The sequence below is a fragment of the Pteropus alecto genome, unplaced genomic scaffold (genome assembly GCF_000325575.1).
Source record: "Pteropus alecto unplaced genomic scaffold, ASM32557v1 scaffold24, whole genome shotgun sequence".
Taxonomy (NCBI): Eukaryota; Metazoa; Chordata; class Mammalia; order Chiroptera; family Pteropodidae; genus Pteropus; species Pteropus alecto.
Window position 1 is genome coordinate 2373886 of NW_006439192.1, and position 11158 is coordinate 2385043.

At 41.2% G+C, this 11158-nt stretch overlaps 1 non-coding gene and 1 pseudogene across 1 annotated transcript; both read right to left on the reverse strand.

Moving 5' to 3' along the window:
- Positions 1-3980: 3980 nt before the first annotated feature.
- On the reverse strand, positions 3981-4099 carry LOC112483455. Its single transcript, XR_003047634.1, has one exon. It is a non-coding gene; the product is annotated as a 5S ribosomal RNA (ribosomal RNA).
- A 1939-nt stretch (positions 4100-6038) lies between these two features.
- Positions 6039-6157, reverse strand: LOC112483383 (annotated as a pseudogene).
- Positions 6158-11158: the final 5001 nt, after the last annotated feature.

Here is an 11158-nt window from a genome sequence, read left to right on the forward strand (position 1 = left end):
AACTGAGAGCATGCTGTATGACTTAGAGTCAACATGGGACTACCTCTAAGGTAAAATGGAACAAAGACATGTCATTAACTTGTTGAGTTGTCATCTAAGGCAGAGGGAAAGGCTTCCTGATAAATCAACTTTAATGGGTTAGTAGGAGTCAAAAATAGATGTGCTTTCTCATATTCCACTAGTTGAGCTTGTTCAGCATACCCGTCCTACAGATACCAGGCTGTGTTTTATTCTAAGGGACAGGCAGTGATGTGGAGTGAGGAAGACATTTAGTATCTGCTTTATTTGCAACCATAGGTTAAAGACTGGAAAATTGTTCTCAAAGTGGATCTATTAGCTATTCCACTGAAGAGAAGGGTAGAGTGACATTGTTGTGTGGGGGCAGGGGGGTTGTCGACCCCTCAGGTGACTGCAGGTGGAGAGAGTACTGGTCAGCGTGTGACGTTGCTAGCTTTTATCTTTCCTTTCTGTAGCTTTCCTCATTCCATTTTTATTGAACAAAACTTACTGAGCACCTATCACCTGTAAGGCTCTTTCAACTGCCTGGGCTCTTAGTGTTTTAGTGCCGGACAGAAACCCTCTTAGCTAGAAAACAACCTCTGATTAAGATACACTCATACTAAGAGATTAGGAAGTCCAGTGTTGATCTTCTCAAGAATATATGTAATATGTAACGTATATGTATAATGTATATATTTTATGCATATGTATGTATTATAAATATATATGTGCACACACATACACACATCATTGTAGAACAGTAGAATTTTAATGTGTAAAACAATTAGATATCACAGAAAAGCTTCAAAAGCAGGAAAAAATCATGACAACCCAGAGGTGACCACTTAGAGTGGGCATCTGTTGATTCTGCCTACAAAGCGTCCCTTCCTTCTGGAGCGTCCATCTCTCGCTCTCCCTGTGTTTCTGGTTGGGCTATCAGTCACTAGACCCTGCCCATAGCCATGGGAGTGAGTATATGATTCAGATGGGCCCTAAAGATTCTTTTTCTGCCAGGACTGGAATCTTCAGTGAATATACTAGGAATAAAAGTCAGTTGGAGATGAGTCATCCGATGTCAGTATCATAATGGGACTGTTCACGGCTTCATCTTTGGGAATTCTGCAAATCTGCCCCTCGCATCTTCCAATTGCTCTGTTGGTCAGCATGCTTTTCCTTTCAGTCCGACAAACTCACCCTGCTTAAACTGTTAAAGTAGATCTTTAAGGCTTACAGCCAAAGGCTCTGAAGTGGGTTTATCACTATCACATGTTAGCCAGTTTCCTTCTCTCATTTTCCCCATCGTTTGCATTCATTGCTGGGTTATGGAAGAGAGTTTAAAGCAAAGGCTCCAGAGGCAGCGGCCTTCTTGAACATGGGAGCACATGATGAGTGCAGCTCTGGAGCTGGAATAAACCTGAGAGGTCAACCTGTCCTCTCCTGCCTTTGACAGCTGAGGGAGTGAGGCCCACACAGAAGTGCCAGCTTGCTTCACAGTGGGATTCTTGTTGCTAATTTTGGTGCTCTCTGGTGCACACGAGTTGAAGGGATCTCAGCCTGCAAGTGAGATGTGCACATTGGGCAGTTAGACTTTCGAAGGAGATGATGAGATCTTATGTTTTCTTGCTGGCCCATTTCACCAGTGAAAATACAGAAGAGCCGGGGGCTCCTAATCCATCAGGGAAGAAAGAAAAGAGTTGTTCTTTTTTAAAATTTCCACAGAGATATTGATATGAGAGACAGGGCGAGGAGGCCAGCTATGATGTGTGTGCGTGCGAGGGAGGGAGTAGGTACTTGAGAGTGAGTCTCTTTGATACCAAGGACTCAGAAATCCCATTCGCACAGTCCTCTTCCAAACTCTGTGTCTCATCAAGCCCTGGAAAGTTACTAGACTTCATGAGGCTGAGACCGCCTCACAGTCCCCCCTCCCTCCCCAGTCCTCTGGCTGCCCAGATACCGCCTTGTTCTTGCTGTGCATTAAGAAGACATTTTTAAGGGGATTTTAATGGCGGTTTATAAGGACTGTCTCTTTTGAGAGAGCCTGGCTGGGTTTAAGTTTAAACCATCTGCTTCTAAATGTACGAAGAAAGGAAGACTAAGTACATTTAAAATACGTAATTTATAGCCAGCAGAGCCTGAACTGCCCAGGGCGAGAAGACAGAAATATCCTTTCTATCCAGAGGCACAGAAACGGGCCCCAGCCAGGGAAGAATCGGCCCCTGTTTGAGAAGAGGCCCCGAAGGGTCTTCGAGTTTCAGACATGGGTGTCTCTGGAGTGCCGTTTCCTGTCTGTAATATAAGTTGTAAGTTCTCGGTGTGTTTTTTTGCACTCTGAAATAAACAGAGCGCCTGGATTTAATCAGTCAGCCTGTAACAGAACCGCGCTCCCAGTCCCCCCTGTAAGTCCCCACCCCCAGGTAAGGGCCCTGGGGCGGGAGCAGTAAGCCCATGTGGAGAGTCTTGGACAATCTGGTTCCCTGTGGACTTGTTATGAATGAACAGCTTGGAGTAGACTTTGGCCCAGGGATCTCTATGTGGTATTCATGGACCGTTTTCTAGAACCTTGTATGACCTTAAAAAGAAGGGGCTGTTGAGTTGGGGTCTGTAGCACTTGGCATGCAAAACACTAGCTTAAAGTTCCCATTGGTCAGTGGAGTATGCTTCATGAACCTCGTTTGACCTTCAATCTAAAAACATCTGGCACTTACTTTGAGTTGAAAAAAAAAAACATGTTTTGAGAAGAATTTGTTTTCTTTCAAATGAAAATTTTTACTTTTGGGTTCTTGCTCCTTTGTTAGAGTCCTGAGGTGGAGTCACAGGCTCTGACCTAATAAAAGAGTGGCCACAGTAGGCAGCACATACCCAGCTCTGCTAGTGTGTGTCACTGCTGCAGGTTGGCAGATCAGTCATAGCTTTCCAAAAGTGCATGTGTGGGGTCAATTCCACCAGTGATACAATAGTGAATGTAATATCTACCTTTGATAAGCCTCTAATACAGATTGTGTGCATTTGGAAAGAAAAGTGGAGATGGCTAGAAACTGATGAATTTATTGAGACGTTGGCACAGGTTTGGCCTCTTCCTGTGTTGAGACCGGCGTTACGGAATAACCTGTGGGTCACGGAGTGTCCCAGAGTGGTATTGCTGGATTTCAGCAGAACCTTTCCCTAGTGCTTTCTCTTTATCTCTGTGTAGGCCAGATGGAGAAATGAAGGCTGATCAAAAAGAGGCAATAAATTGAAGCACCCTGAGAGGCCAGTGAGACCCTGGAGAGAGGCCTTGAGTATTATTAGCAGTGAGCCTCACATTTTTGTCTTCATCGTTGTCTTCTCCCGGTTTTATTATTTTGGAACAGGAGTTGTTTTTCTTTTACTTTCAATCTGATAAAACAAATCTATATTTTTTTGGTTCTTTTTCAATGAGTTTTTCAAGATTGGAATGTGAGTTATAGAGAAGGCACAATAGTTTTTCTCTACTGTGCTTTTTTCCTCTTTCTCCTTCTCCTCTTTGTGTTGGTTTTCCTACAGATAGAAACTAAATAGGAAAAACCCAACAACTCTTCACTTTGGTTTTTACTTTGATAAATAATGATTTACTTAAAAGGCCCTGTAAATTAGAATAGAATTCACACTTGGAGTCAATAGGCTTGGTCTTGCCACCTCCAGGTCATGTGACTTTGTGTTCTCTAACACAGTTGTTTCATCTAAACAATGGGACTGATACCCGCCCCCAACTTCAGAGGATTATTTTGAGGGCCATGTGAGATCACGTTAGGGACTCATTATCATGGTTACTGTCTTCTGATGTAGCTTGTCATTGTCCAGACACCAAGGCTCAACAGGCCAAATGATTTACAAAGATGGCCAAAAAAGAAAATTCAGGATTTTATTTAATTATTTATTTTTTTTAGGTGATGCAATCCTTGGTTGACCTCACAGATTGCAAGGACCTTGTCAGCTTACAATCCCTTATTTTTTATTTTTTATGCCTACAGCACCTGGTCTTCCTAGGTGGTCTCCCATCCAAGTACTAACCAGGCTCGACCCTGCTTAGCTTCCGAGATCAGACGGGATCGGGCTTGTTCAGCGTGGTGTGACTGTAGACAAAAATTCAGGATTTTGACCGTCCCTGCCCAGAGCAACTCTAAATCTGCCGATGTTATTGTTCCCCAGAGAGAGAAAACATTTCCCCAGCAGTTTGGGCAAATCTGTCCTGTTGTTCTTATGAGACAACAAGTCTGCAAGCAACTCAATAAGAAGATCAAAGGTTTTGGTTTCCTTGACCAAGGAAACAATATCCTTTTTCTCCTTGATGAGCATTAATGGCTAAGATGGGAGAACAGTGGCATCACTGTCTAAGGAATGGAGAATCCTCAGACTTTTCCATCTGCCCCTGGAAAAGTCAGAACAAGTTTAAGATTAAAATAAGCAATCTGGATTTGGAGGGTGCCCTGAGGATGTCAGAAAGAAATGGCATCACTTAAGTAATTCCCCAAGCAATAATTCCTAGGGAAACCAGTCCCCATGTTTTGACTTCTTTTCTCTGGCACATGACATCAGTGTTTCCTCACATTACATCCCAGAATTCAGATCTTTTGCAAAACAGTTTATATCAAACCACTCTCGTCTCTGCCTCTTCACTTGATTCGCTCTACTCACTCCAGGATAGACGTGGGACATAAACACAAAGGTAGACAGAAATTTCTGGGAAAAAGGGTGGGGGGATGTTTATTGGACATGCATTCTTCTATTTCCTTTGATTATTACAATGTCCCAGGTATTATTATCACCTTTTAATTGATGAGGCTCAGAACAGGTGCTTGTCTACAGTCACACTGCTTGGAAGTGATGAGGTTAAGATGCCAGCCTGTTTGTCAAAGGCTGAGTAGTCCCCAGAGCTTTTTAAACTTTCTTTGGACTGAGATATCTCTAATGAGAGAGATGAGTAAATGCACACTCTGGGGTGACTTGGGCCTAGCCAGAGTGTGAGGTGTCCCTGAGAGCCAGGACTGTAATATTGGGGCTTCATGGCGGCCAAAGGAGAGCTATTATGAACTGAACCAGTTCGATAGGGGTAATAAGCTAGCAAAAGCAACAAGAATGGATCAGTTGGACATTTTACTACCTTTGTTTGACTTGTAACCTGAGTTTCTTGTGGCTGGTAGTAAAATATTATTCCATTTGGGACTGGAGGAGGGGATGTAGGAGAAAACTCCCTTTTCCCTAAATCTGTAAATCAGTTCTTATCACTTTTTTAACCTTCCAGGGCATATATGTAAATGTCATTTAGGCATTCGGTTATGATATTTGCCCTACACCCACCACCACTGCTTCTTTCCCACAACACACAGGCTCCCTTAGGGAAGGGTCCACTGAAGTCTTCACCAAGTCCCCAGACCTCGGTACTAATGAGATTGGACTACCAACACTTACTGCAGATAAGTTAGCTCCCACCATAATCGACTTGTTTGTTAGAAACAGTTTTATCTGTTACAGAATGAAAACTCCACCAAAATGACAGTGTTCAGTTGGTTTTCATGATGACTACCGCTGAGGTGTAGTAAACTTTGTTTTCCTCATTTAAGATACTATCTATTTACAAACATCAGCGTTCTGTGTATCCAAGACAGCTCAGCATCTTTATTAGTCCTTCCTCATCCTCTTAAAACCTATCAGTGGTTTCCCATCGCTCTTGGGATATAAACCCAAGTACCTTCGGGCCCTGTGTGATCTGGCTCCTTCCTGGCTCGCCATCCCCTTTACACACCTCTCTCCCCTCTACTCCCTCAGAGGCAACCATACAGACTCCTTTTGGTTCCCTGAATCCTTCCTCTGGGCTCTTGTACACCAGATTCTCTCTACCTGAATAATTTCTCCTACCTCTTTTTACACATCCCTTTGCCTAAATCTACCTAATTCTTACTGTTTTTTTCTTTTGGTGAGTCTCAAGTACACAGAATTGGATTAATAATAATCTTTGTTCTGTCACACACTGTCACCACTGTCCATGTGTGGCCCATTTTTGTATAGTCATTTTTTTTTAATGCCTGCAGTACCTGGTCTTCCTAGGTGGTCTCTCATCCAAGTAGTAACCAGGCCCGACCTTGCTTAGCTTCCGAGATCAGATGGGATCCGGCTTGTTCAGGGTGGCATGGCCGTAGACTGTATAATCATTTTGTATAGCCTACTATCCCAAATGAGATCCAGGGCTCTGGCAATAACCCACATCATGGCCCTCCCTTCTGTCTGCCTGTTTCCTTTCATTAGAGATAACTGCTATGCCAAATTCTGCATTCATTGTGTCTTTTTCATGTGGTATATATTTCTAAAGAGCAAATATATGAATTTTGTATTTATATTTATAAATAAGACTATATATATGACTATATATAGTCATTTTATTACTTTTGTGTAATTCGTGACCTGAAGTCCTGTGGCTAATAAAAAATAGTCTTCTTCTCTGATAAGTGAATTCATTGTGGCCAAGGAGAGGCATCAGACCAATATATGTAGACATGTAAATATGTATGTATATAGTTTTTTATTTGAATTTTTAAACTTTAGTTTACTAAAGAGTCTCATCTACATGTTATCTTTTGGGGCTTCTCTTAACCTAATATTTCGTTGCTGAGATTCATCTATATCACTGGTGAGCAAACGGTGGCTTGTGGGCCAAATCTGGCCTGCTCCCTGTTTTCATATGGCCTATAAGCTGAGATTAGTTTTGAAATTTTCAAATAGCTAAAAAAATCAAAAAGTTTTTGTAGCATATGTTCATAAATAAACTCTTATTGGAAAACAGTCATGCCCGTTCATTTACGTATTGTCTTTGGCTGTTTTAGCACTACAAAGGCAGATTTAATAGTGGGGGCACAGACTATATGGCCCCAAAGCCTAAAATATTTGCTATTAGCCCTTTATAGAAAGAACCAATAGACCTCTAATATATATATCTCCTAATCTGCATTATTAAATGCCATATAATATTCCATTGCATATTCCAGTTCTTCTTCATTGATGAGCTTTTAGTTGTCTTAGTAGAGAATATTTATTATTAACTTTTAACCTAATTGTGTTGCATTCAGAGATCAAAATCTATACGACACTTGCTTTTTGAAATTTACTGAGATTTTCTGCATGATATCACTCATAATTGATTTTTGAATATCTACCACACATATTTTTAAAAATATATATTTTCTAATGTTGGGTGTAAAAGTATATGTCCATTGAGTTTTACAGATCTTCTATATTCTCGATGATTTTTTTTTTGTCGTCCGGATCATTTGAAAACAAAAAAGATATATTGCAATATTTCTCTAAGATGGTGAACTTATTATTTCTCCCTGAAGATTAATCTTTTTTTATTGCTTTGTATATCTAGAGACTATTTTTTTAGGTACACATATTTTAAAAAGAACTTCTTTCTTAGTCTGTTTGGGCTGCTGTAAAAAAAAATACCAGAGACTGGATGGCTTATAAACAATAAGCATTTATTTCTCACAGATCTAGAGGCCAGAAGTCCAAGATCAAGGTGCTGGAAGATTCTGTGTCTGATGAGGTCCCATTTCCTTGTTCAAAGACAGTCGTCTTCTTGCTGTGTCTTCACATGTTAGAAGAGGTGAGGAGTTCTCTGGGACCTCCTTTAAAATCTCATTCATGAGGGCTCCATCCTCACGACCTAATCACTTCCCAATGGCCTCACCTCCAAGTAGCATCATATTAGAGATTAGGTTTCAACATATGAATTTTGAGGGGACACAAACTTTCAGTCTATAGCAATATTTTAGCAAATGGACCCTGTTACCATTATGTAGTGATCCTTTCTCTCACCAACAATGTTTGCTATATTATTATAAATAACATTAATTATATAGACACCTAGATTAATAACGATTAATACAGATATACCAGCTTTCTGATCCTGACAGCAATGGGTTTTCAGGTTGTCCAGAGGAAGGACAGACCCCTATTGTATGACCCAGTCAGTCATCAGAGATGATTGGATGTCCCGCAGTCTCAGGATGACCCAGGGAGTTGTTAGGGCCTCTTTAAAGGACCTGGTGGATAGAGTTCTGACTCTTGTCTGGCATAAAGGTAAACCAGGCCAGGGTGACCATGTGGTTGGTTAGGTGATGGGGTGCCCAAGTATGGAAAAGATAGTCAGATCCTCAGGGCAAAATAATCCTGAAAAATCCATAAAAAATACAGAACTAAGGCAGCCATGTCCTTACACTAAACAGAATACAGGCACTTGAATTCAAACTACTTTATTACTGTCAGGTTACATTGAGCAGCTTTATATCCATCTAAATGTTTGAGAACTCAAAGTGTTGTCTGGTATTGAAAGTAAGTTTCATTTCTAACTGACATCTAGGCCTCAGGATGATCAAGTGGTCAAGTACCTGTTATACATGCTTATAATACCTGCACCTGTCTTTCGTAGTGTGTATTACAATTCGTAATTATATTTTTATTTTGTATTTACTCATGATCTCTTTCACTTAAATTATAAGCTCCAACAGGGCAGGTGCTGTGTTTATGTTCTCACAAATACATCCACCGTAGCAAACAAAATGCCTGGCATATAAAGTTGCCCCTTGAAAAATGCATGGGATTAGCGCCATCCACCCCACGCCCAGTCCAAAATCTTGCATAGTTTTTTTAAACAACCTACAGATGGGAAAGGGTACTTTTGATTGGCAGCTGGAAATCTGCTGACGGGAAACTGCCGTTGGGAATGTGAAAACTACTGTTTTCTACCCACTGTTGGTTGAATCTGCAGATGTGAAACTGCGTAAAGGGCCAACTATATTTACTGAAAAAAAATCTGTATATGAGTGGACCTGCGCAGTTCAGACCTGTGTTTTGCAGGGCTCAGCAGTAATAGGTGCCCCACGAACATACGGAGAATCGAATAGGCTGGAACTGAAGGTCAGCTCAATAATCTGCTTGTCTGGCTTCTGAACCCAGTCTTCTTATCTCAGGTCCATACACCCTTTATCTTCTATTCTGTGTCGCCTTAGCAGGACTTATGCCAAAACATAAACACTTGCGAGCAGTAAATGTTGGTTCATAGTAAGGACATTTTAACAGAGCCTCAAGCAATGTTCTCTGAGATCGAACAAAGTCAGCTATGAAGAGAAAATTTGACACGTAGATGGAGATAGACCTAGGGGGCAGCTTTCTTCCTCGGGTTCAAGCACAGGTGGTATCCGACATTCAGGTATGTTGTAGGAGAGATTCTGGCTTTGGGTGGGCAGTTGGACTCGTTTTCTTCTGTGATGGCTAACAGTGCTAATGTTCTGTGAGCTTCTCACAGCCCTCCCTCATCTGAATCACACTCCTGATGACTGTAGGGTTTTAGCAGGAAAAGGTAAGAAAAAAATCAACTACAAAAAAGCCAACTTTGGATTGTGTAGTTTGAATTAAGTCAGGTTGTATTGACCGTATTAGTTTTCTATTGATGCTATGACAAATTATAACAAATGTAGTGGCCCAAAACAAGACAATTTTTTTTTTTATATAGCTCTGTAGATCAGCAGTCTGATGACTCGTGCTGTGTTAAAATCAAGGTGTCAGCAGGGCTGCATTCCTTTCTGAAGGCTCCAGGAGAGAATCCACTTCCTTGCCTTTCCAGCTTCTGGAGGCTTCCAGCAGTACTTAGCTTATGGTCCTCTCTTTTGTCTTCAAAGTCAGCAACACCACCTCCCTGAATTTACTTCTGCAGTCACACCTGTCTCTCTTAGGAGGTACAAGAAAAGTTCTCTATGTTAAGGTTCACGTGAGGCCCACCAGGATAATCCTGGGTAATCTTCCACATCCCAAGGTCTTTGACCTTATTCACATCCTCAGAGTTTCTTTTGACATGTAAAGTCACATAATCACAGGTTTCAGGGATTAGGACATGGTCATTTGGGGGACCATGATTCTGCTTACCACGTTTACCAAGCCCCAGCTTGTGACAGTTTGGGACTTCTTGGGCATCGACAGGAGTCACTAATAGTCTCGTTTTGCTACAACGTTGATGAGATGTGGTAGGAAGTTTCGTTTGTATCAATTAGCCTGTGGTAAAATTGGTTTTGTTATATGTCGTTTTGCTTAAAGTTGCAGAACCTATCGACAATATTAAGTGAGGATTTACTGCAGGCTCACATTTTAAAGGAAGATATAATTTTAAAATCCTTGTATATCTTCCAAAATTTAGTTGTTCCTTTTCTGTGCATCAGAATAACAAAGATTTTAAAAAACATTATTACCTGTAGAAATGACTTGCATTCATAGCGTATAATGACATCATTCAAGGCAGGCTTGGCCGAAACCGGCCCCTGACTGGAAGGCTCAGACTTGTCTTTTGCCAGTGCCAAGGGATGAGCTGGCCTTGAGAGACTGAGTCAAGGTAATTAATTAAGTAAGTAATTAATTAAATTGGACTTCAGATGGAGAGTGTCCAGTTAATTATATTGCTCAGTTCACGGCATGCTATATAGCTGGTCTTACAGGGCTCCTCTCTTACTTTCTTTTAGATTTATTAATTTTTTCCTATTATTCCTCATTCCTATCCTGTCCCCTTTCCCCATATGCACCTAGTCTGGTGTGTTTAATACACATGCCTGGATGCGTATTACGCTCCTCTGCTGGATCTAAGCAAGCTTTCTCAGGAGCATATCCCCAAGGGAGGGTTTTCCAACTTGCAGCCACATGCATTCCTGACACCGTGAAGGACTGCCAGATGGCATCTCAGAGTGGCTGTCCTAGTTCACATGTCTGCCAGTGTGCGAGAGCATTATCTGATTTTCCACTGACTCCTGCTCTGATCGATGTAAGGTAGTGTCTTGTTTTAATTTGCCTTTCTTTGATTACTAGGGAAATTGAACATCTCGTGTACTTTTTTGGCAACAGAATTGAAGCTTATGAGCTGTGAATAGAAAATTCAATACTCAGGTCCGTATCTGCTTCTTCTTGTATCTGAAGAAGGAAATGCAGCTTCCAAGGACCTTGCTTAAAAATCCTTTGGCTAATGTGGAACTATCCTCTGAATCATGATCCTAGTACCTGTCCCTTCTTCCTTCACATTCCTCAAGCTCAGGGTTAGTTTTTTTCTTTCACAAATTATTCCATATTTTTAATTTCTCAGGACTTTATGACCCAGGGTAGATTTTTG